General features: G+C 42.7%; 1 long non-coding RNA gene across 1 annotated transcript in view; it reads right to left on the bottom strand.

Annotated features, from left to right (window-relative positions):
* The window catches only part of LOC122169585, a 147,338-nt gene that overhangs the window by 3,981 nt on the left and 117,423 nt on the right, over positions 1-25,934 (bottom strand). The window contains exon 2 of the long non-coding RNA XR_006171599.1: positions 3,449-3,685. This is a non-coding gene — a long non-coding RNA (uncharacterized LOC122169585). The remainder of the gene's footprint in view (positions 1-3,448; positions 3,686-25,934) is intronic.

Below are 25,934 nucleotides of genomic sequence, written 5' to 3'. Positions count from 1 at the left end.
AAAAAAAAAAAAAAAAAAAAAAAGAAAAAACCCAGGTTTTCCTCTATGTCATCTAAAACTATCACACTAACACTTCATTTTAGTTCATTCTTTTTTTCTCCAGGCTATAGCTACACATTCAGACTACAAATGACAAGAGGCAGGGGCCTCATCCTCATTATATTTGAAAAATGTTTCTAACAGAATAAGAGTGTTCTTACAGAACAAACACTGTAGTAATTAAGTATTCGCTGAATTTTAGGACTCAGTGTAGATAGAGCGTAGATACATTAGTTGGTCTCCAGAGAAAAAGATAAGCATCAGCCGGCTGTGCAACTTGGCATGCACTGCTGGGAGAAGAAGGTGTTAAAGTGGTTGCAAGGGAGAGCAAGCTGTGAGAGACCAGCACAAGCTCTGCACTTCTGTGAGAGGCCACTGACCCATGGGCAAGGGCAATTTCAGGGCTAGAGAAGTTCACCTGTGGTCTATTAGATATAACCCTTCCGTTACAGGTACCATCATTATTTAACATTACCACCCATTCTCTACAGAGCCACGAGAAGACAGCAAAGGGCCCTGCACACAGCCATGGCCTGTAATGTCTTTGGCTTTTGATACTAGATCTTCCTGCATGTGTCCCTCAAAAGCCACACATACCCTTCTGGTCACGTCAGCATACAGCAGCTGGGGGAGGAAAGGGCAAGGATGTTTTTTTTTGTGGGCAAACAAGAGCCTCAAGGGCTAAGTCACAACACCCTACCATAATTTTTATTTAGCACTCAGCAAATGGAGAGCCATTTATTGTCCATTGAATAGTTTGTAGAGCTCTGCTTTTGCTGAGTTTTATATGGAACTGAGCCAAAAGGAGAAGAAATAATTAACAGTCTGCCCTGTCCATATGTTTAAAATACACTGCAAAATGAAAACAGTCCTGTGGAGAGCTCTTTGCATTAAAGCTTTTTCATCATGCAGAGTTGGAATATTTTCTCTGTTCCTTAGGGGAAGACTTAGGACAATATTTGAGAAACCAGAGTTAATTTTAAGAACCTTTCTTTCAAACTGTTTCAATTCATTATTCAAACACTGTATGTCTATATAAAAATAGAATTAATTTATAGTGCATTTTGAAATTATTTCAGATGTTCAGAATACTAAGGAAGAACCAAAATGAGTCTGGACTCAGATGGTACAGCCTGGAAAACAGAATGGTTCATGTTTATAGCCAGATTTGGACTGAAACCTTATGGTCTAGACTGATTCATTTAAAATATAGCTGGTATCACCTGATCTATAACTACTTAAAGCAACTTAATGGGTTTGAATTTCTTAGGAAAGAAATGATAGGAGTTAATAATAGGAGTTCCCTGTATGACAGGGGAGGAATTCACGTCAACCCTTATTGTCATGAAATGAAGCATACCCACATGTGTGCTGCTTATTCCTGTTTAAACAATTAATTTCAGAAAATCTCCTCAGCAATCAACATAATACATCCTCCACTCCTATCAGCACTTGTTGGCCTCATTATCAAGATCATTGCAATTGCTTTCTGGTGAATCATCAGTGCAAAGCAAACAAGATCCCAGCAGAACCAGTCTAAAAATGATCTGCACCTCATTGAGCAGTTGTGACTGACCATACAACTAGTTCCCAAGGCAAACTCCAGTTGTTGTGACAATGGTCAACCTGTGTCCCCTAGCTTACCCTTAGGGGCCAATTACTCTTGGTCTATCTGCTACCCATCAGCTTTTTGGCAAAGATAGGAAAAGTTTCTTGTAATAAAAGCAAGAATAATAAAGTTGTTTGGCTGGGTTTTTTGTTTTTTGTTGTCATTGTTTGGTTTTTTTTTTTCACATGAAGGATCTGCACAAAAAGCCAAACTTTCTCTCTTGACTATCAGTTGCTTCCCCAAGGCTTTTCTGGCATCAGTAGTCTATGAAAGTTAAGTTGGCATTACCAGTTTGGTCTAAGACAGAGTCCAAGGCCAGCCATCCAACAAAGGCCTAGTTGTATACTGTTGATAATCTGCACAGAGAAGCTGAGCTCTGAACAACTTGCAGGCTAGTTGGACTCATGTTCAGCAGCCCTTTGGACTCACGTTCAAGTCTACTGGCAATGTCAGGTGGAGATTTCACTGGGACAATCCAGCATGCACCAGCAGACTTTTACTCTGATCCTTCATTCATCTGTCACCTTGCAATGCCTATATACTCCAAGCAAAGCCTAGCCATTGGGGTTGGCTGGACAGGGATCAAATATCGCTAGTGGAATCCCAAAGATTTGCCTGTGCAGGCACTGTTGGGTAAGCACATGGGCTGTCCTTAGGGGGAAGCCACACAAGTGTCAACGCTTCTCTTCCACTGGCACAGAGGAGATAAATGCTTCTAAATACCTACCACACTCTCCCAGCCCAGTCTCTGCCTCATCTCACTGCCCCAGGGCCTCACTCCCAGCTGCAAATGCCAGAATACAGTGACATAGCACAGATTTCACTATCCTTTTATTTCCCTGGTAACTGGAAGGTCAAAACAAATTGAATTAAAGAACTGTGTGGGGAATTCAGTAATTAAAAGCTTGTGAATTAGTGTAAAAGTTAATCACAAAAATAAATAGTTAACCAGTAATGACACTGCATTAAGGTAAGAACCCTATATGTTACATCACATAACAGCAGCTGAGGGAGCTGAAGCCACTGAGAAACCATAAGTCAGTATTAGAATCCAGGAGAAAATCCATATTGCTGTGGTCTAGCTCTGGAGCAGTGAGGGAGCTGAGTTGCAGCCACAGGTGACATCCTGACATCCTCCTTAACTTGCATTGAACCATCGAATCATAGAATGGCTTGGGTTGGAAGTGACTTCAAGGATCATCAAGTTCCACCCCCGTTGCCACGGACAGGATTGCCAGTCACTAGATCAAGCACTAAATTAAATTGCCCAGGGCCCCCTGCAACCTGGCCTTAAACACCTCCAGGGACGGGGCATCGGCAGTCTCTCTGGACAACTTGTTCCTGCACCTCACCACTCTCTCTGTAAAAAACTTCTCCCTGACATCTAATCTAAATCTTCCCCCCTTTAGGTTAAAACTATTCACCCTTTTCCCTATCTACCCCTGTAAAAAGTTGATTTCCCTCATGTTTATAAACTCCCTTTAAAAACTGGGAGGCTGCAATGTTGTCTCCCTGACGCCTTCTATTTTCCAGGCTGAACATGCCCAGTTCCTTCAGTCTATCTTTGTAATATAGGTATCATCTGAGCATGATGTGTGTTCCTTGGGTGCCATCTGACATCATAAGGCAGTGACCTGAGGCATAGGAGGCAGGTGAAACAGTGGGACAAGAGGTTGGAAGTCTGTCCTGCAACAACCACTCTGCTATAAGTAAAGCTGTTTGCCTCAGGAATCAGAATGCTGAATGTCACTCTTCACACACAAAAGAAAAAGGAGGTGGTGGGGAACTAGGAATACTCACTGTCAATTCAGTAATGTCATCTAAATCATCCTGTCTTGATCTCCTCCAGAGGGGAAAAGCTGGCAGGCATCTCTTGACAGCTGAGTGGGAAGGTCCTGCAGAACAAGTTGCACCTCTTCTTCCTTCCCATGAAGAGCAGGGTCAAGTAGAGAAGAACTCTTTGGGCATCCCAAGTATTTTCCCAGCAGCCCTACTGCTTCTGAAGGCAAAAAGCAATCATGTCTTTAAGATTCAGACCTAGTGACACAAAAAAAAAAAAAAAAATAGAGCTAGATGAGAGCACTGAGGGTCATACAGTCATAGAATGGCCCAGATTGGAAGGGACCTTTAAAATCATGTAGTTCCAGCCTCCCTGATGTGGGCAAGGTTGCCACCCACTAGATCAGGCTGCCCAGGATCCCATCAAGCCTGGCCTTGAACACTTCCAGGGATGGGGCATCCTCAGCCTTTCTGTGCAACCTATTTCTGTGCCTCACCATACTCGAAGTGAAGAATTTCTTCTTAACATCTATCCAAAACATCCTTTCTTTCAGTTTAATCCCTTTGCCCTTGTCCAATCATTCTCTACCTCCATAAAAAGTTGGTCCCCCTCTGCTTGTAAGCTCATTTCAAGTATTGGAAGATCACAACAAGGGCTCCCTGGAGCCTTCTGTTCTTCAAACTAAACAATCCCAACTCCTTCAGCCTTTCATCATAAGAGAGCTGCTCCAGCCCTCTGATCGTAGCCCTCCTCTGGAACCACTCCAACAGTTCCACATCCTTCTTGTATTGGAGGCCCCAGGCCTGGGTGCAGTACTCCAGATGGAGCCTCACAAGGGCAGAGCAGAGGGGTACAATCACTTGCCTTTCCCTGCTGACCACCTTTCTTGTGATGCAGCCCAGGATACTGTTGGCCTTCTGGGCTACGAGAGCACACTGCTGGCTCATGTCCAGAATTTTGTCCATCAGGACCCCCAAGGATCACACCAGTGCAGCCAAGCAGAAGCATCTGTCCAAAGAGCCCTCTGCAGACTCAAAGCCACTGTATGAGGTGAGCGTAGCCTGGATGAGAACAGTTGGCAGGCTGCAGGTAGCTGCCAGTAAATGTTTGACGGGTCTGGAAGTGTTCCACAGCCTAAACAAGCAGTGCTTAGGCTTTAAACAAAATCAGAATGTCTCTATGTGGGTAAGTCTCTGCATCTAGCATTCACTTTTGAGCATTAGTCACGGAAGGATTTTCAGTGACGGAGAAATCAGCCTCAAGGTAAGCAAGGAAAAGATATACAAGCAAGATATTAAAGTTACACCAACCTTCTTTAAAAAAGGAAATGCTCCATTCTGAAGCAGCTGGAAGAACAGTTATGCTGTACGTAAACCATAGGCCTCAAAGCTAGAAGAGGCACCTCCATTATGTTCTGAAGTACCTTCCTCAGGGGAAAGCAGATGTCAACAATTATTTGCCATACAACTGACAAAGTGAAAAAAGAAACCTTAGCTGTTGCCAAAACTCTTCATATTTTCTTTCTGCTAGATCAGTCTGATCCTGCTGGGGTGACTGGGTTGAAACAGTACTGTCCTTTACACAGCCACCTTTCTGTAGCCCTTGGTTGCTGAATTTTCTACTGGTCCTTCAGGGCACCCAATCTAAAAGGGTAGAAGGATGGTTTGTCCAACCTTTGCTAATTTGAATTTATTATACTCAGTACTGTCCTTCACCACTGCATAGCTGGGGGATTTCAGTAACCGTGGTGTTTAAACACATAGACAATGCACAGCAAGTGTCTGCTTTGCCTGTAATGCACTTTTTCCCATAACACTAAATGAACTCATTTTCTTAAAACTGAGATCTTTCAAATTCCAGCTGTTTTTTTGGATATAAACTCAACATTACGAATCATGTCACATCGCATCTTAATCTAGCAGGTTATAAAAATAGAAACCATCAACAGCTGAATGTTTTCTGGGTGCTTAAACAGCTACATTTCCTGAGCCCAAATAGTAGCTATGTTATTAATAAGTAGAGCAATACAGTCCAAACATTGCCAAACCCACATCAGCTCAGATACACTAGTAAGCTTTGGAATGAAATAACACAGGTTACTTATCTACTTTTTGCAGTAAATGAGATTTTAAAAGCGAGGAATGCATCTTCTAGTAATATGAAGTTAAAAAATGTTAAGAAAGAGTTGATTAGTAGGAGAACTAAGTTTTCTGAAGTCGTTTTGTTTACAACAGTAAACTCCACCCTAAAAATGGTACAATTTACTCTATAACCTTCATATTGTCAGGTCTCAGAGTGACTTGACATATGAACAGGCTGATACTTCTAATACAGGCTGCATTAAAACTACTGTCCATTGGATAGGAAAAGCCAGTAAGCTTTCCATGTTGGAACTCGATTATTTTCCACTGGTTCGAAAATCTTCTGAGCTTACAGATACAGGAGTTCTGATAACTAAACTAGACTCTTATTTGAACCATTAAATCACAGCACAGCCCCCAGTTCAGTAAATGCTTAAGCACCAAATCTGAGCTTCAGTGCCAAATAAACAAGTGTATCATACTGTTTTGCCATTTAGGCTGCTATACAAACTGAAATAAAGCACGTCTAGCTTAATGTGTACATTAAACATTCTGTGTAAGCATACAAAATTACAATCTTAGTGTTCTGTAATGAAATCATGCCGCTAGCAATAAGCTCAGCATAAATCTTCCTGCTTTCTCAATGAGAGAGTGACAGACTTCTCTGAAATCTGCTCTACAAAAACAATAAAATCGTGAGGTGGCAGAAAAAGCAAACCTAGGCGGCCAGTCCTCAGTAGAAAAACATTTTCATGCTTCTAGAAGTCAGGTTTCTATATATGTTCCCATCATGAGACCCTTCCCTGTAACTTTCCTTCTTTCAACACATTCCTCTAGCTGTTGAATAGCAGATCCTGCAATACTTAGCATCATTGCAAGTTATGACTTAATTGCCACCATTTGATATGTATAGATTCATGGCTTTTTGCTGACTTCTTGGAGTTTTCATTCAAGATACCAATTTCTCATGCAGGAAAATCAGAAAACTAAATAGCATTTAGAATGCCCAAAACATATGATCTTGGCTTTCTTTCATAAACCAGAAGATGGATGGTCTGTAGTATTTACAAATGATGTACATCAAGAAACCCACAAGGGACTTGTGTTGCTCCTCTAAAAACACATGCTAAAGTGCCTTGGTGATGTCTGCTTCTTGCAAAAAAAAAGAAAAAGAAAAAAAAAAGAAAAAAAGCAACGAAAGCCCCATCAACCAACCAATCAACCAAAACCCCTCTCTTTTCAGCCCATCATCACATCCATGGCTTTCATTAATGATTATCAGACCTAACTAGTCAGTGCCTATGCCCATCCCTGTCACATGGATCAAACCCAGACCTGAGGACAGAGCAGAGTCTTCATCCACCTTTTGGGCACTGCTTCCCTGTGAGCAGAAACGAGCACTGCTCTCCCAACAAGGTGCACAGCACCACAGCCTTTCCAAATAGACACACAAAAATTGGCTAAGGATAGATGGGTTTTCAGAGCCTAGAAGGCAGCAAGTTGAGCCTCATCTCTTCTGGTTCTGTCTGGAAGGCCCTGTGTTGGCACCAGTGCTAATCCACAAAGAGGTAGGAAGAGTCTCAGCCAGGATAGGACTCAAACCTGTGCTTACCCAAGCATTTAGACATGCTCAGAGAGGCATGGGTAAGTGCTCTCATGTCCCCTTGTCTTCCACTTTAGCTTTATCAACCTTCATTTAACATGAAAGAACTCAGAGGGAGCACAGTGCTTCATGAAGCCTGCTTGCACCTTGTGCTTCAGTAGCCCCAAGCAAGCTTCTCTTTCAACTTCTTTCCCTCAGCTGTTGCAGGCAGCTGAGCCCTGTGAGCTGTCAAGGCCTTCGAGCATTGTCTCCTTCTGACTCCAGGGAGTAGAAGGCCCCCAGCTTGTGCCGGTAGACTCTTGATCTTTGATGCCTATTGGCAAGGATGGCTGGGGAGCCACCAAGCTCACTGTGTGTCCCTGCTGGGCATGAAGCCTCTCCCTGGGGTTAAAGAGTCCATGTGTTCTCTCATCTATTGTTGGTTTAAAAAACAAAGCCAGGGAAGTGGTATTTTAGTTAGGAGGGATGATATCCTAAGGAAGCATGCATTAAGTAATAGGCCGTTATTGCTTTTGCATTAAGGCTGAGAAGTAGGAGGAATGAGGCAGGTAGAAAGGCTGGAAAAGCAGACCTAGAACAATGTGGAGTGAACAAACCTGATCTGCTGTGCTAGACACCGATAACAAGGATGCATCTCTTTCATTTGTAGGCTCTGTGCTTTTCTGATTAGCACAGTCACAGGTGAACAGTTGGTGGGGAAGCCTGACATAAAGCTAAAAGCAACAAAGAGTTAAAGCTGCTGGCTGATTGCAGGATTGCTTAGAACCTCATTAGTTTAATTTTGTCTGGAGTGCAGTTCTTAGTTCGGAGCTTAGAGCTTTTGGAAAACCTATTCCTCATTTTAGGTCAGAAACATGCTATTCTCATGATATTATTGAGTATATGTGGAGCATATTATTCAGCCCATGGCTCCTCCCATAATTTCTGTTTTTTCTAGTCTTGCATGCAACTCTCTGTCTGTGGAATATCAATGTTGCAATAGCCCTAAGGAGAAAACCTTAATTTAAAAAACAAAAACACAGAGGTAGTTTCACAGAGATCTTTAACTGTGTCTTTCTGCCGATGGCTAACTGAAGCAAGTGAAATGAAGTGCTGCATTGCTGAGCTACACTCAGATAACACTACACCAAAGAAATGTTACATTCAGTTAAAAAGAAGAAAAAGAGCAAGTCCGGGGCACTAGAAAACATTTGTCACTGCAGATAGAATGTGTCCCAGCTAATCTAGTCAAAAGAAAAAGAGAATAATTGAGCTGTCATTTTGGCACTCAAAAGCTCCCCATTTATTTTAACCTGAATTGTAGCTAAGTTGAATTTTTGAAAGCAAAGAGATTAGCTTCAACTTCCTCTATTTTTTTTTCATTCAGTTGTGAACCCAAGGCTATGGTATTCAGCTACCTAGGAAGCAAAGAAAATCACTGTTAGATGTGACCAGCAGCCACTACAATCCAATGAAGTAACATCCGTGACTTGGTGCAGGCCTCTGGAGAGCATGTTTTATCTCTAGGAGAGGCGCTTTGTGTTTTTCACTCCACACCCCCAGCGCTACTCAGTCAAATAAGAGTTGTTGAAGCCTACCTGAGCATATCCAAGGGACTGAGTGCTTAGAGTTATCCAAGGACCTACAGCAGATCCCAGTGGCTGTAGAACAACAGAGTCAGTGGCACCTCAAGCTACTGCCCCCTTAGGCCACATATCTCCAGCTTAGAAAGACTAGATTCAGGGATAGAGCATAAGCAATTCTCTGTTTTCAGGGCCCCTTCCCCTCTTCCTTAAATCCAGAATGCATGCTTACAAGTTGGGTCAGCACCTGCATGCTCTCCTCACCTGCTGTGACTCAGCAGGAGGCTGAGGTATTGCCTGCTTGGGAAGTGTGCCAAGAGCAGCAACAAGCTTTTCGAGCTCTCTCCATCAGTGCCAGAAGAACACAGCTGTATTTCAGACCATACTGGTTTACATATCTTGTCTCTCTCTGACCCCCACAACACACCATCTCATAAACTGCCTTTATCCTTGCTACAATCCCATTAAATAGCGAAAAAAAGGGGGAACAGGAGATTAATCCAAGTTGGTTAATACAAGGGGACTGAATTTGCACCTAGCAACCTTGGTTTCAGGCAAAAAGGATGCATAATTGATTTCACTGCTTCCTCTTCTGTCTGTCTTTCTATCATCTATCCTATCCCCAACAACATTTTAGCTTACTGTATCATTTTAAACACCACTGAAGGCAGTAACGATCTCAAAGGTGTTCCTAAAACAATCATAAGGATAAGCAGCTGGGAAGAGATGGGACAAAACAAAGCTCTGTTGGTTCTGCTGGTTACAGAATGGCTTGAAATGGTGTAAATGTGTTTAATTCCTTAGTGCCTCTGCCCTAGAGATTTGCATTTAAAAGGGGAAGGGGAGCTTGTGGATTCAAACATGTAGTCAGGTTCCCCTTCATTTATTATTCTAAATATGAAATTAGGTAAGAACACAGATATACAGGCACAGAAGCAACTAAGGTTTAAATATGAAATCTAGAGAATTTGGTTGCTTCTTAAAATGCATCACTGGAAAACCTGGATTTTATTCAAAAGAGAAGCAGGGAATTGTATCCAAGGAAGCCTTTAAGTGGCTCCCTGACACATGGGATTAACATGAAGAGTTATCACACAATGCTCTGCAGTTCAGTGCACAGAGATTAATTGCTGATGGCCAGATGGGAGCAGTAGGGGTAAATACTGCCTTTTGTTGAGAGAGAGAGTGAGGGCTGAGCATGCAAAGCTGCAGTGACCAGGAGGAGACTGTGAGTGCTCCTGGGGATTTGGCCTTGACAGGGCAGATGCAGGTGGGTCCTAGAGAGACCTGCCTGGGGGTGAACCACTCATATGCTCTGTGAGGAGGCAGCACGTGAGTCCTCCATCTTCTGTTGAAGCATGGGGAGCAACAGCTAAGTCCCTGTCACCCCTGGTGCCATGAGGCCCAGCAGCACCCCTCTGCACCATGAGGCTGGACAACATCCCTGCATTTCTTTAGGGGTTCTGAGGGGAAGGCTGCAATTCCCTCTCTCTTTCTGGGGCAGACAATGTCACACTACATTACATGTCACTGTGCCACGTTTAAACAGGAAAGCTTTTTTGTGAGAAAAGGCCCCTCTGTGTTCATATGCATCTAGAAATCATTGCTCGCTTATTTGTTGAATATGTCTAAAATATCTGCTTCCATGGATCCTGTTTTTCAAATATCACCATCTAGTGCAACATCTGATTCTGATCTTTAAAACCAAATTGGGAAGTAGCTATTAACAACATTCATCTATGAAATTATGAATTGGTGTGACACAAAGAATTTAGAGATGTTTTCTACTGTAATTTCACCATTTGAAATGATTTACCACCACAAAAAGTATTTGGACTCTAGTCCAAGACATGCAGTATCATTTTTCTTCTATGGTACTACCTTGCCAGTTGATTGAGAAAACTAAAGTTATTTAGCACAAATAGTATTCTCTTGTTTATTGGCATTTCAAGAAGGATACATCAAGGCACAGTGCTTTGGAGCAGTCACAATGTTGGGCAGTGCTTGGTATAGACCTTGAAAATAAATGGAGAAGGAATAGCTGACTTTCTGGAACAAGCAGGAATTGTCAATGGTACTGACATTTGTACTTCACCTAATCTAAGGCACTGTTGATCTTAAGCCTGTACAACACCCAACCGAAATAGGCACATTATCCCTCTCTCAGGCATCACAAGTCTCATTTTCTCAGATAATGCCAAACAGGAGAAGCTATGCCCCAGCGAGGAATGTCACTGCATTCCCAGCTTCATGTTTTTATGATAAATGTGTTTATCAGTCTTTTCACCAATGAAAACCAGCACTCATTTGTCTGGGGAATAGGACAAAGTTTATATTCCTCATACTAATAGACAAACCTCCAAAACACTCGTTCCTCTAGATATGCCTAGACTAGTGTCCACCTTTAATTAAACCAAGATCTTTAATTCAAAACAAATGTACTTTGTTGTAAACTATGCCACAGTTGCTAACCTACTGAGGCTGGAGGGACCTGTCTGACTTTTTGGCTTGGCTAAAGCATGCAAGTTCCTATAGCCAGAGTCACCCAGAAGACCGAGGCTTCTGGTACTGTGTCTGTCTGCCTTTGACTGCAAAGATCAGAACCACTAGCTGTTACTGACAGGGAATGTCTTCAGAGAGGCTTGAGTGAGACATGAACTTTTACTCCCAGGTTCATGATACCTTAGCAGCTGTACTTTGAGTGAAAATTAAACTTTCCAAAGTGATGCAGCAGGAACAACACAACCCGGACTCCAGGAATCTGCAAATACTCAGAAGAATGAAGAGGTCCATTTGTCTCAGAGAAAGTTGTGAATGTAGACACAAAGAACTATTAGGGTTCTATTAGCTTAGGGTTCTATCACTGTTACTTAGATAATGGCAACCAAAGCCTGCTAAAAAGAATGGATTTAAGCTGTTAGTCCACATTTTTAGCATGGTAGAATGCGTGAAGTAGGATCTAATTCATGAAAGAAGCGATATCCACTAAGAACAACATCAAGAACCCAAAAGACACGTAAGTTCTGCTCACGTGAATTGAGCCTTACCCTGATGGACTGAGCAAATGTCATAAAAAGTTCTAAATGACACCTGGTCTGGAATTATCCATTCTGACCAATGAAAACTAAGATGGTTTTGTAATAGTTGCTCAGAATTATGGAAGTCCCATTAGCAAAATCAAGCTTAGATAGGCTGCCTGCTAGTTCATCGGGCAGGTTAATGGAGAAGCTGTGCTTCGGGAGTACTTGTTTGCCCAGTGAACCCACCACAGAAATGACTGACTCAGGATTGCCAGGCTCACAGCTGCATTTTAGGGAGCCTGTAAACTTGCAGAGCCAGCTCAGGTCAGAGGTTTCAGAGTTTCAAGTTCCCAGGCATGCAGGAACTGGGCAAAAGTGGTTGTTCAGGTTTTTGAATTAAAAAGAAAAAAAAAAAAAGACAACATGCAAAATTCAATCCGGGACAAACATTTATTTCATGCTGGAAAATCTGAAATTCCAGAGCTTACTTTCTGTGGGAAACTGTGGAGTTTACTGCCCTGCATCCAGATTTAGAAATGTTGGAGTTTTCCTTGAACAGAATTTTCACAAGTTCTAATTTATCACTCTTGCTCTGAGAGGAGCCAAGTTCCTGAGGCACAGCAGATAATATTATTGCAATTATCTGCATGACCTTCTGCCACTGATATCTCATGTTGCTGTGTGGTTTGTGGTGGGGGGGAAAGAGAGTTATGTTCTGGGCAAACTCTGATTTTCATCCGTCCTTTTTTTCCGACTTCCTGCACAATCTTAGCAAGATAAATTTCACAGAAATCCAAGCTCACACTGCTTTGGAAGCTTACTGTAGAGCACGTAAGGAACAAAGAAACTGAAAGTAAGCAGCTGGTGGGTCTATTCTCTTTCATTTTGCTTTTGGCTGTTGAATTTTTGCAGAGGCAAGTGTCACATTGCTTCCAATATACACCTCTGATTTCTGTTCTGTGCTTAAGTGTATTCCCAGTCATCAGGGAAAGAAATAAATCTTATTGTATATATTAACATATGCCTCTGTATCTAGATCTTTACTGTTGTAATGAAACTTATGTGGAGGACACATATTAGAATTTAAATTGTGAAGGAAGAGACAGAAAGATGGTTAAATATATATTTTTTTTTCCTTGCCAAATAATTCATGTGCTCACTCTCACATAATACAATGGTATTATATGTATTATATATTATTATAGTGTTATATCCATCAGAATGTATAGCTATCATTACATAAGCTTACCATAAAAATCACGTTGTGACAAAATATTTTGTTATCTTTTACTGCATTAAAAAGATCTAAGAGACAAGTAGTCTGAAGCAACAAAATAGCTAACGTCAATTTAAACCAGATTAAAGGTGTCTATGTTTGAAGCTGAATGAGTATTTGAGGTGCCCTATTACTGCTTGTCCACAATTTACTTTCCAAAGAGAGAATCCTGTAGGAAGACTAGCTAGCTATTCATTAGGCCTCCAAACACTCTCTAGCTCCATTTTGAAGTCTAAATTTAGATGATGGAAGGGCTATTCCAGGCAATTCAGCTAAAGCTAGCACAAACACTAACTGTTTTGGGTAATAGTTTCCAGGAAAGCTGTTGACCTAGTACATACATTTGAAGTTCAGTCACAGGTGTAGGAGAGATTTAAGTTCTTTTTATTAAAAAGAAAAGGAAGGAAGGAAGGAAGGAAGGAAGGAAGGAAGGAAGGAAGGAAGGAAGGAAGGAAGGAAGGAAGGAAGGAAGGAAGGAAGGAAGGAAGGAAGGAAGATGTCTCATTGCATTCCCCAGCTTGTCAAATACGAACAGGTTTGGCCCTTATTATTGTTTTATACCTTTGGGAAAGAGGCTATGTCTTGCTGCCTTTTATTTTAAAGGGCTGAAAAGGAACAAGCAAAAATGAGGTAGGTGACAGTCTGTGATAGGACCACTGATCCCTATTTCTTGTGAGCTAACCAATAGCAGACTCTGGTGCGCTGAGCAGAAGGGGCAGCTATGGAAGCCTATTGCAAAGATTAGAGACATAAAACTCAAATGCTTGAGTGTCACCTGAGTGTCTAAGTCATTGCGTAGTGTGATATGTTGAAAGAGACAAAGGATGAAGAGAGTGGGCCTTCTGGCCATTACCAGCAGAAGGGAAGATCAAATGTTTAAACTCCTCGGTGTAGTACTCTAAGCCAGCACAAAATGCTGTAAAGAGCCTAGCAAATACTAGTGCTCTAAGTAACCCCATGTATGTTGGTGATGGGATGAAACTGCCCACCCGAACAAACATACCTGGAGCAAAGCTGAGAGAGTACAAAGCCTCAAGCAGGAAATTCAAACTGCATCAAAGCAAGAGAACTACACTGAGGCTGTGTTAAGAAACATGAAAGAAGGTCAAAACAAAATCTGGCCGTGTCAGAAGAGGTGCAGTGTTTAGGACACTTGCCTTAGATGTGGGAAAGCCAAGCTCCAGCCCTGAACTGAATCATGTAAGCAGATGGCTCACACGAGCATCTCCCGTGTCCCCAGCTAATGCCCCAGCCAGCAGGCTCCTGCCTCATCCTGGCAAGGGAAGATATCTGCAGAGCTTTTCACTTCATCCCCAGCAGAAGCAGAGCACACTTCTGAGATTTTGCGCTTCTATTGAAGTGAAGTGTTTCTTCACTAGCTCTTGCACAGTGTGCAGTGACTCTGGGCAAGCCCCTCGCTTGTGCAGAGCCCACAGAGCACCTTACATTTGTTTTCTCAGCAGACAGGAGAGTGTGAGTGCAGCAGTTTATATGCTGAGGTGCCAAAAGCACGCACAAAGCAGGGCAGAAGCAGAAACACTGCCGTGCTGGGGAAACACTCACTAGTTGCTTGGAAAGTGCATGGGGCTCAGCAATGAGTTGCCAGAGCAGAGAAAAAGCCTCAGGCAGAAAAAGTTAAGGATGAAAGAAACACTTAGACTGTCCCAATTAACCTTCTCAAGGGGAGCAAAATTTACAAGTCACCAAGTTGACATTAAGTAGTTTAGCCTTTCCTGCCTGTTTTCTCTCTGCTCAAGAACACTTAAGGTATAATTTGCACAAATTCTATCCATAGTTTTGTTAGAGTCCTCTCTAGCAGAGAATATGAGAAGATACCAGTGGAGCCAGACACTGAAATATGCAAGGGGCTCTAACTGGACACACAGCCCACAGGCTGTGCGCTGCAAATGTGATGTGCCAGCAATGGATGGAGCCTTTATTTCATGGGGACATCCCTCACATTGAGCACACAGTGAAATGACACCTGGGGATGTTATCATTGCTGCTTCCACTGCAGGAAAGTGACAGTGAACCTAAGGGTTTCCATGCAGCCAGTTATCTCCCCAAAACAGGTGGCAGGGTATGGGAAAAAGCTGATTCCCATCTTCTTTCTGGTGCATCCAAAAAGCCTGTACTGTGGCTCCATGCCACAGGAATGAGGAAAGACTCCCTGCCCATATTGTGCTCGTTTTCCTCAGGTTCTGCAAGTCAGGAACCAGGCAGTGTTTGGCCTAGGGTACAGATGGCTGAGAAACACAGTGATGACTTCACGAGAAATACTGGGCAAACAAATGAATGGCTCCCTTGCTTGCCTGCTTGTAAGGGAAGATGAGTGGCTTTTACTTGACTGGTATTTACAGAAACAATTTCAGGTTGGTCTGACCTAAAAAGCTATGAAATAAAATGTCACACATTTACATGGTTGCAGGACTTGAGTTAACTAGGACAAAAGTGCATGGCCCTCCTATATTAAATGGCTAGGGTGGAACAGGAAAGCTGATACTCCATCAGGAATAGCACAGATAAACATTTATTTCAAAATAAACAGGTAACTTTCCAGCCTCTGAACTCTATTGCTTCTCTTCCTGCAGAGGATGACAGAGTAAGGGATTATTCTTAGAAACACATCTTAGAGTAAAAATAATCACAACCCCTCTGCCAAACCTAAAAAAAAACCTTGTCTAATATTTTTAAACAGTTTTTTTTTTTCCAAAATTCATCACAGCTATTCCAAGAATGTGTCAGTAAGTTGCTTTACAACCCTTAACACCGGGGAAGGGTAATATCTGTCATACAGCCTGCGAAAAATCCTCAGAAGTCAAGCAGGTGTTACCCTGCTATCACTGGGAGTTTCACCTGTGACCTGCAGGACTGCACTGCAAGTACACGGCTTGTTACCTATATAGCAAAGGAGTAATGCACTCGCGGGAGACACGGGCTAGGAGTACTGTTTGACACTGGCAGTGCCCACATTTCCTGCACCACACTGCTGCAGAAAACTCTTCCTGGTTCTCACCTCCTACTCGAGGAGAGCACTGTGACCAGCAGGAAAGGAAGGGCTGGTGCACACACACAAGTTATTGACCTGGGCCATCCGGCACCTCCATTATCAGTGTAATTTGTTCTCCGCCAGGGAAGTGTCCATCTCATGACATAGGTGACTGAAGAAAGAGCTCCCATAACAAAACAGGACTGTTTAGGTGTCTGCTTGCTCCTCCTCAAGTGCCCACATAAATTGCCCATAGGGAAAACTTCATAATCATCTCAGTTAGAGGTTAGCTTACAATTTTGTTAGGCTGGCTCCACATGAAAAAAATCTCTTCTCCTAGAGATTGCTGAGTAGATTACTTCAGCAAGCAGGTTCAAGTGAAGTTCAGATTAGCATCTAGACTAAGTTAACAAGCCTCTTTGGTTGGCCTGTTATTAATTCTTAAGTTGTGAGACCACATCAATTTCTATAAGTGTAACTGAGTAAGCAGCATGTAAGCAGACACACACAGGATTTTGACAGTAAGAGTTTACTGTGACTCTGTCCAGTCCTGATTTACTAGGAAAACCATTTATTCTTCACTGTTTTGTTGTTGTTGTTTTGTTTGTTTGTTTGTTTGTTTGTTTTTTTCAGGTCAATTTTTCTGCACTTCATTCATAGAACCATAGAATAACAGAGTCATAGAAAGGCTTGTGTTGGAAGGGACCTCAAGGATCATCAAGCTCCAACCCTTCTGCTGCAGGCAGAGCTGCCAATCCCCACATTTAATACTAGATCAGAGATGACCATATTCAGATAGTTTTTATCAAGTTTACTTTGATTCTAGAGATACTTGGACAGAAACACAAGGAATTTAAGGGATATAATTACTAGAATTCCTTATACCTGCCAATCTGGTTACATTGTGAAAAACCATTAAATGTATTGGAGAAACTCTGAGGAAAGGCACAAATAATTGAAGAATTACCTATCTTATTAATCTGTCTAAAAGTATCATTCAAAAGAGAAGGTCAAGCATAATCCAAATCATTTTATAGCCTCTGCTGTTAAATATCTTCTCTATGACTACATAGCATCATAATAATACTTTATACCTCTAGTACATTTAGTCAAAAGACATCATACAGCTTTTTCTAAAGATTAAAAACTGGTCTTCAAACAGCCCTATGAGAAAGGGCTTGACTTCACAGTATGTAGTCAGGAGAGAATAAGCAAAGCATTCAACTCCTCTTCCTCCAGTTTGAAGTCCAAGGAAAAACCCTGAAGGAACACTGCTGCAGGAGCTCTTCTCGAGCAGCTGTTTCAGCAGCCTCCACAGACGGTGCTTTTTGTCTCAGATCCTTTAGGAGCTGCAGAGAAAATATTCACTGAAAATTTTGATGTATTCATGATCGGCACTAAGTGTCAGGAGTAGTACTTTAGTGTATAAGACAAGATAATACACACAGTATGTTTTCTTCTGATAAATATATTATGACTGTATAATGACTGCAGCAAACATGTCCCACAAATCACAGAATATGCCAAATGCTTTAATGAGTCACATTATTCTTAAAATTAGTCTCTCTATGCAGCAAGAGATACACCCCAAGCTGAATACCACAGACCCAGGCGTGTTGTACAAGCCTCACTTGAGATACCTCATTTACAGATAATGCAACTAACAGATGAAGGACTTGCTTCTAAGATGACTCAGGCTCCAGCTGTGAGCTGCTGTGACTTCTTCTCCAGCCTCCCGAGGACATGCACTGCTCAGCTGGATAATTGGTCTTCTCTTTGCAGCAGGGGACAAGTTTCAGAGCTGGTTTTCATCTTTGCTTTTCTCATCATCTTGTTCCCCATCCTCCATCTCCTCACTTCACCTGAGGCTGTACTGGGGCTTGTTATTCAGACCCCAGAAACAACCAGAGGGAGCACAGAAGAGCCTGTGGTCTCAGAGAAACCACAGAATAATTCTGCTATGACAGCTGATACTGCAGCTCCCACACCTCTGTGGTGGTAAGAGAGCATGTCAGCCTGCTGCTTTTGTGTAGGCAGTGATGGGATTACCTGGAGATTACAAGCGCAGTACAGATAAAATGACTTCTTGTTTCCATGACTCCATTTTAAACTCTTATTTCTTTCAACCTGGAGGGCTTCCGCCAATCTACTTCTCCATCCTTCAAAAGCAATAGAGTTACAACAAACAGGGAGGGATAAATCAGCCTTACATGATAGCTCAGTTTTATGTGTGCCCAGCCCAACACAAACCCATGGTCCAGAAAGCTGGGCATCTTCAGGTATGGTTCATCCCTGAAACTAATTAACTACAACTGCAGCAGGGCTTTATGAAGCACTAAAGCAGCAAACAAGGTGGGCATTCCCTGTTGTTTGAGTTTTGGATGGCATGAGTGACAGGAGGTGTAGTATTAGAAAGGGCAGATCCAGCTCCATGTGTAAACTCAGCCAAAAGCCCCCAGAGCAGCAGAAGGCAGGTGACAGGCACAGCCTTATATCTTCAGGACTGAGCACTCACAAATCTCAGACTTGTTACCTAGCCACTCAGGTGTGATACAGCTTTGAAAGCATCAGGCCATTGATTTAATTAAAAATAGCTGCTGGTTTGGTGTTTATCGGAGGTGAGTCACAGAATCATTTGGGTTGGAAAAGACTTCTAAAATCATTTAGTCCAATCATCAGTCCATCACCACTATGCCCACTAACCATGCTGACTGATGAAAGATTCAACATGAGCCACCAATGTGCACTTACAACCCAGAAGGCCAATTGTATCCTGGGTTGTATCACGAGAAGTATGATCAGCAGGTCGAGGGAGTGCTTCTACCCCTCTGCTCTGCTCTCATGACACTACACCTGGAGTACTGTGCTCAGTTCTGTGACCCCCTATAGAAGAAGGATGTGGAGCTGTTGGAGCAGGTCCAGAGGAGGGCCACAAAGATGATCAGAGGGCTGGAGCACTTCCCCTATGGGGACAGGCTGAGAGAGATGGGGCTCTTAAGCTTAGAGAAGAGAGAGCTCCAAGGGGACCTCACAGTAGTATTTCTGTACCTGAAGGGGGCCTACAGGAAAGATGGGAAGGGACTTCTTAGAAGGGTATGTAGTGACAGGATGAGGGGAAATGGTTTTAGACTGGAAGAAGGTACATTTGTACTAGATATAGAATTTCTAGGAAGAAATTCTTTACTATGAGGGTGGTGAGACACTGGAATAGGCTGCTTAGAGACGTTGTAGATAACCCCTCCCTGGAGGCATTCAAGGCCAGGCTGTATGGGGCTTTGAGCAACCTGGTTTAAAGGGAGGTTTCCCTGCCTATAGCAGAAGGGTTGGAACCAGATGATCTTAAAGGATCCTTCCAACCCAAACGATTCTATGACTATATGACTGCTTCAACCATGCAGCTGTGACTTTCCTGGGCCCTAGGTGAGAGCCTGGCAGCTGTGTCAAGAATAGAGAAGTCCACCGGCACAGCATGCCAGACAGCTTGCATGGTGCATCTGGGAATCCCTCAGAGGAGGCCCCTGATAAACAGGGCTGAAGTGCAGCTCGCCTCTCTCCTGGGAGCTTAAGCAAAGGAGAGCAGCTGCAGCACCAGACCCTGTGAATACCAGATGCATTATTTCACCCTAACAATTTTGGTATCTACCACTCCCTATCTCCAACACCCTCTGAACAAGCAGGATGGCACGCTGTGAACAGACCTGTTTATTAAGCACAAAAGAGTTTCCAAGATTTGCTCTCAGACAGGTCAGGAGATTTCCTCCAGAAGAGCCAGAAACATGCTGTACTGGTGAGATTGTGCAGAGTTTTCAGCATTTTGTGGTTCAGTCTAAGTGAGATTTGAAGTTTCCAATCCTTTTAAAGTCCTGACCCTTTCATTACGTCACTATACCCAACAACCAAAGATGTAAGACAAAGGAAGGTCAGCTTTTCTCTTTCCTCTGGTATAGATTCTCAGTACCTCAGGAAAATAGAAACAACTCAGTGCATTAAAGCTGTCACCTTCTACTTGCGGATTTTGCCACTGAAAGGCAGCCTGCTCTGTTTATGTAAAAATTCATCATTAGAACAACCAAACCTCAATTCATCTTGTATCTTACTCAGCAAGTGCAGATACCTGGATAGGGACAAGACAAGCAGAGATATATTCCATGCATATTCTCTCAAGCAGAGCTGTGGGTTCTGAAATTCCCAGAAAGTAATTTCAATGAATTTGAGTTCCTCCATTAATCTTTTCCCCCAGTTTTCTTTCCAGTTGATTTTGGACTTACATACTGAATGACAAAGTCTTACAATGTTAGGGAGCACTAAGAACCTTACACAGGTACCATATGAATCAGAACCTCCTCTTGATTTTCCTGAGCATCCTACAGACTCCAAAAATATTTCATTGGTGAAGAACAAATTTTTACTTATTTTGCCAGCCACGCTTCCACCCCTCTCCAAACACCAATATACTGTGGGACGCTACAGCCTTTCACTTGTTAGCAAGCTGCCAGGGTGCCTAGATATTCACACAGAATAGTCTCAGTCATGAGCATATTTAAAACCTAGGGAGGTGGGAGCGTAGGAAAGGGGCTAATACAGCCATCAGCCTGAAATTTCATGCATGTTTTGAAAGAGCTCTTATCACTAGAGATAAGAGGATGGATAGGTGAACACTGCACCATCTTTTGTTTTCATTATGATAAGCTGAGACTTAGGATGTTACAGCTGACTGAGTCTTCTTGATTTTACCTCATCCAGAGCATGCCTGCATGTGAGTGCAAAGAGCAGGAGCAGACAGCAGCCTGGATGCTGGGAGCAATGCAGCCACCACAGAAGCTGTAGCAACACCACCATACCCTTGCAAGTCCAATCCCATCAAGAGTCATAGACACGGGGTTTCCTCAGAATGCCTTCCAGCTTTCTCAGTCCCATCGCTTATCAACGCCTTCACACATCACATGGACATTTCCTTCAGCACCGGGTGCCTATCAAACATCATCCGGCTAACATGGTAGAAAGTTTACTCTGTTGTGGCTTTAGTGGAAACAAATGCACAACATGCAGAGACAGTCTTTCCATGTGTCAATAAGCATGGTTACCAGAGCTGCCAGCCCTCGTGTGAGCTGGACTCTGCTTGAGGCCTATTTCTTCAGCGCTTTTTCCAGACTGAGAGCGAAGAAAGCAGTCCAAAAGAAATACTGCTATATAATTCCTGTGACAGGCAGGAATCCTGCATACTTTATCAAAAGTGCTGGGCCCAGCTGGTCCTCCTAGTTGAGTATCTCACAAAGCTGAGTCAGCCCATCAGCTCCTCAGCACCCCCAGGTGCCAGAGGCCAGCAATATGCTTCCCCAACAGAAAGCACTATATATATCTACACACATATGTGAGATTTAAGGCTGAAACTTTGCTTGTTTGAGGAAAGACCATGTTCTTCCTACAGTGATGCCCTAAGGAAGGATGTCTACAGAAGGCAGAGGCAAGTGTAACAATTTAATAGAGGCTGGTCAGCAGATTTGCATGGGAGCCACCAGCAGAGCATGCAGCAGCCTTGGATTCACTTCAACTTCACCTGAACTGCTAGAAAAAGACACATTCAGATCCATTTCTTATATTGTCAGTGAGAAAAGATCTTAAAGAAGACCCTGTTCTTACCCTTTTTTTTTTTCCTTTCTTTTTTTTTTCTTTTTTTTTCTCTGTGAGTTTCACAGAATCACAGAATTGTAGGATTGGAAAGGAGCTCTGGAGATCATCTAGTCCAAACCCCTGTTAAAGCAGGATCACTAGTGTAGGTTTCCACCTCTCCTGGTTTTCAAGAGTCAGTCTGCAGATAGCCAATGCCTGTGTTACAGCATTTGAAGGATTTCCTGCAAGGGAGCAAGGAGCACCCAGGCCCAGCAGAAAGCGACAACAAAGCAGATGAGCAAAACCCAAGCACAATGATGGTGCAGAAGAAGATTTCATTGGTAAAGAAAGAATCTTCCACTTTCCATTGACAGTCACCCAAGGGGAATCTGAAACAACAGTATTGTATAAAGTAATTCTTCCATTAGTACAGTCCCTTCCCTACAATGGTTACTTGAATAGCTTCCTTTCATCCTAGCAGGGCATGAACATTGCTTTAAAATGATCTAGATGGAGCAGAAAGAACAAAGACTGAAAGAGGAAGTAGTATGGGGCCGGGAACAGCTGGAAGGGGGAAGTTTGCTGAAGGAAGCAGCTCAGAATAATCCTGTATTCCTTGTGCCCTAGATTATCCATGTATGTACTAATAAGAAAAGTACGTTCAAGTGTGAAGCAGATACTCGGCGGTGAGGTATTCCTCCAGTCTGAGTCAGCACCAAAACTTAACAAGGAAAGCACACCAGTGACTTGCTCCTACTGCCTGAGGTTCACCGTGGGACTACACAAACAAAAAGGCAGCCACCATGGTGTGGTGTTACTGCGCTGCCTGCAATGCATTGCTAATGCTTCTCTCAGCTGAGTCAATGGACACTGAGTACACTGAGTACCTTGTTGTGTACAGCAAAGCACCAGCCCAATTAAGTCAGTTGTCCTGAAAATTCATGCTCTCCTCATCCTGCCACCTCTCAACCTTTCTGCAGCTGCAGGGCTCCAGTACTGAAGCATTAAACACCACATTTGGAGACCAGCTACTTAAATATAATATCTGTAACTGCTCATCAGCCTCAGAGTGGGAATAACTCAATCACTCCCTTGACTTAATTGCAAGCAAGGTGGATTGGATAACAGAGTAGAGCTACCATTTACTTGGCCTACTTGAGATCATCACCTCCACCCTCCCCACTACCTACACAAGCACTTTTCTTCAGGAAATAATTACACTGCCATACACCTTAACAAAAGTTCTTCTTCTGAATTGGCTTTCAACTAGGCCACCATCAGCCTAGTAATGTACATTCATTACAGGCTCAACATGAATACCAACCCCTCCTTTACACAGAGGACTTAAGCCACATTAAGGCCTGGTCTTTTTGAAGGTGTTTGCAGCGTTCCCTCCACAGGAGTTCCCCAAACAATATGCTCATGGTACAACTCACATTGATCAAACAGGTTAGCCATTAAGCAAACCTTTTTCTTTCTTAGAACCACATACAGACAATGTCTCTCCTCTCTCCTAAATGTAAAACACCTTCCTTTATGGTATGAAGCCTACATAAACTCAGTTACACATTTTCAGCCACATGATAGGAATTGTTGCCTTGGCTGTGCTGAGCCAAGGAATGAAACAATCAAAAAGCTGGCATGGCTCAAGGCATGGCCAAGATGACTGAAGTCTTATGTCCCAACAGAAAAAGCAAAGATCTTCATAATTTAAAATTTTCATTCACACATCCTGAAGGTATTTTACCCTCATTTTCTTTGTAAATAAAGCTTAGACTGCACCTTGTTTTGTTTGTATGTGCATCACTACAGGTTTTTGAAATGACAGGCCACTTCCTACCACATTTAACAGTCGGAAAAATATTAAAATATTAAACTTCCACAGGTTTAATGAGGCGCATTAGAAAGAATAAAGCCAACAGGCTAAGGGAGGTGATCCAGCTCCTCTACCCTGCCCTAGTGAGACCACATTCAGACTACTATGTCCAGTTCTGGACTCTCCAGTTCAAAAAAGAGAGGGATCTCCTAGAAGGAGTCCAGTGGAGGGCCACAAAGATGACTGTGGGCCTGGAGCATCTCCTGTATGAGGAGATGCTGAGAAACCTGGGCCTGTTCGGCCTAGAGAAAAGAAGACTGAGGGCGGATATGATATATGATTATGTCTAAGGGAGATGGTAGCAAATGGATGAGGCCAGGCTCTTGGTGGTGGTATGCGATAGGACAAGGAGTAATGGCCTAAAATTTAAACATATGAAACTCCATGCAAACATGTGGAAGAACTTAATTACGGTAACGGTGATGGAGCTCTGGAATAGGTTGCCCAGCAAGGCTGTGGATTCCTTCTATGGAGATAGTCAAGCCCCTCCTGGACGCCTACCTGTGTGACCTATTATAGGATACCTACTTTATCAGGGGGATTGGACTTGATCTACCTTCCAACCCTTGTGATTCTGTAGAAACAGTCTGCCGGGGGAAAAAAAAGAAAAGAATCTTAACTGAGTCAAAGCGGCAGTGTGTGTTCACTATTTATTAGGTATCAGTGCTGACACTTCAGAAAGCACCTTTACAAGTGCTGAAAATTTTCTTTCAGAAAGCCATTCACTGGCTTGTGTTGCAAACCTGTGAACTAACTACCAATCCTCCTTCATTCTGGCACTCAAAAAATTACTACTGGAATTATTACAAACCTTCTCTCTGATCCTAACACCTTCCCTAACTGTAAATTTAGCTGTTCTGGTCTTTGCAGGTTCTATTCTTCCTTGTTCCAGTGTCCTCTATTTCGTCAGCTTTGCAATAGGAAGATGCCCGAGTGTGGCATAGAAATAAACCCACTGCTGAATAATGCATGTCTCTAACCCTTACCTTCCCTCCCTTGGCAGGCAAAGGTTGTCACATTTGATTTCACCTTTCTGTTCAGCCAATTGAAAAAGGCTGCTGGCCACCTACACTTTGTGCAGACGTCTTTTTGGAGAGGCTGGAATTGCAAATTCATGCTCCTGATGCCTGCTTTGTCATTATGAATTAGTAGTTTTACATCTTTACACTTCTGTGAGCAGCATAAACACCCAATCTTTCCTTCTGCACAACACTGATAAGCAGAGTGATGGTCATTTGATGTATGCCCAGATTATCAAGCAAATGAGTGTGGATGGGTTTGTCTGATGAAGAGGATTATTTGAGTATTTTTTGCACATTGGCAGAACAAAGAAGAGGCAATGCCTCAGGCAGCTTCTCAGTGAAACTGGAAAGCAAACTTGGCTATGGAAGGGTCTACATTCCGAAGACTTTTGTAAGCCCCTAGCCCTTTCTGAGACACAGTTCTTCTTAAGTCGCCAGTAATTCTTCCTGAACATAGACTGAATAGAACAAATAAGTTTCAGCTCAATCTCCAGAAGGTTCAGGCTCTTATTTCAGAATTAGATTTGTTCTAATACGTGCAGTAAAAGTTGCAAGTGGCAACTTTTGGTCACTTTTTCCTATATTTTTTATTCTTTCCTACAAATGGGAGCCTACAAACTGAGATGTAAAGTGACATCTTTTTAAGCCAGGAACAGGGATGATCCAAAAGGTTGCCTTACAAGTTTTTTCAATCTCCGCCCTGCCAGGATAATGCACTGCTCACTGTACAACCACCTCTGGGCTAAGAGGGCCATGCAGCCCCCATGCTGATGTGAGAGTTTGGCCTTTCTGCTGTGGCCGCCAAAAGTGACATGAGTTAGTGTTAGGTTTGCTTTCCATTAGCAGCTGTGCTGAGATCATGGGGTTTTTTAAGCTCCTAGTGCCTGACTGAAAACTCTGTTTTCTGAAGGAATCACACTGGCGACCCAGAGGTGAGAGATGATTTCATCTGTGTTTCCAGTCTGTTTGCACTGGAAAAACAGCTCCATGGCTCAGAGTTCATTCTGTTCCTCAGTATTGTATGTATGACCATGTGTGGTTGCATCTATATGCAGCAGTACACCTTTGAGAATGTCCATTTGAACACAAAGGTCTGGACTACTCAGTATGAGTGATTTAGACATTCACAATTATGGCACAGCCCAGCTTATTAAGGCTACAGAAGTTCATTATTAATCTTTGAAGTATACTTAAAATTTGTAAGAGTAGAGTTAAGATGAGACAGATTCAATTTCAAATGCTTCATTAACAATTGTCATCGTGGTAACAGAAATGCAGGGAATCCATACAATCTGCCACGTCACCCCATGTTCTGGTGGTAAAGAAGCATTACGATTGCACATGACAGCCATAAAAAGAGATGTGACTGAAGCCCCCTGCTCACTAAACACAGCTCTAGGCAAGCTCTATAAAATGGCTGAATTAAACTTGGAGCCAAGTTATTTATACTGAGGGACACCAGATGGA

The sequence above is a fragment of the Centrocercus urophasianus genome, unplaced genomic scaffold, assembly GCF_019232065.1.
Source record: "Centrocercus urophasianus isolate 14NV4802_14NV808 unplaced genomic scaffold, USGS_Curo_1.0 seq_10, whole genome shotgun sequence".
Taxonomy (NCBI): domain Eukaryota; kingdom Metazoa; phylum Chordata; class Aves; order Galliformes; family Phasianidae; genus Centrocercus; species Centrocercus urophasianus.
Note: the sequence above shows the minus strand (reverse complement) of the source record. Positions and strands in the feature narration are given on the sequence as shown.